General features: G+C 41.7%; 1 pseudogene; it reads left to right on the top strand.

The window, feature by feature from the left end:
* Nucleotides 1–420: 420 nt before the first annotated feature.
* Nucleotides 421–759, top strand: LOC117800930 (annotated as a pseudogene).
* Nucleotides 760–969: the final 210 nt, after the last annotated feature.

The raw sequence follows: 969 nt of genomic DNA, 5'->3' as shown, positions 1-969 counted from the left end.
CTGCAGGCAGAGGGGGAAGCAGGCTCCTCACCGAGCAAGGAGCCCAATGATGTGGGACTGGATCCCAGGTTCATGGGATCATGACCCAAGCCCAAGACAGATGCTTAACCGACTGAGCCATCCAGGCATCCCAGCCTGTGGTCTTAACTGGTATACTAAACTGCATCCTGATTGCCTACGGCTTCCAGCCATGTGAACTAGTACTGAATTGGCTAAATGTTCTTTTTTTTTTTTCCTCAATATGAAGTCCTTTTGGTCTTCAGATAACTTTGGATATCTTATACTTCAGATGAAGAGAATGTCAAAAGCAAGGTTGTTGATTGACTCTTTTAAAGGATGAGCCAATTACAGTTCTTTCTGCTTTACGCTAGAAATTCCTAGCTAAGAATTTCATGGCAAAAACATAAATTACATAAACAGAACTGAATTCAGTGGTGTGCTTCTGTTTTCCAGTGAAACATGGGAAGAATGTGCCCAAAGGGAAACCTGGGAAGAAACAGCTCTTCACCTGAAAAATGTTCGCTTTGCCTCAGTTACAAATTCCTTTGTTGAGAAAGAAAATTACCATTATGTGACCATACTAATGAAAGGAGAGGTGGATATGACTCATAACCCAGAACCAAAGAACACAGAGCCTGAGAAAAATGAAGGTAGGAGAATTATATATAACCATGCATCTTCTTAGAGAGCTCTATCATCGGAGTGTTGCAATATGTGGCCTTGGGAAGGGAATTAGTGTCTCTTCGTACAGAAATGTAAATATACTTAAATCCTGGAGACGTAAGGACAGGGCAGGAAAGAGAACTGGCTCCGGAGCCATTACGACTTAATTTGCATCCTGGTTTTTCCACTTAGAGGTTTGTAACCTTGGGCAAGTTATTAAAGTCTCTGGGCCTCTTTTCTCCTCTGTGATAAGAGTAACCACCTCAGATGGGTTGTTGTAAGGATAAAATGAGTTAATACACATGA

This window comes from Ailuropoda melanoleuca, unplaced genomic scaffold (genome assembly GCF_002007445.2).
Source record: "Ailuropoda melanoleuca isolate Jingjing unplaced genomic scaffold, ASM200744v2 unplaced-scaffold9145, whole genome shotgun sequence".
Taxonomy (NCBI): Eukaryota; Metazoa; Chordata; class Mammalia; order Carnivora; family Ursidae; genus Ailuropoda; species Ailuropoda melanoleuca.
The sequence above is the reverse complement of the archived record's forward strand: the minus strand, read 5'-3'. Positions and strand labels throughout refer to the sequence as shown.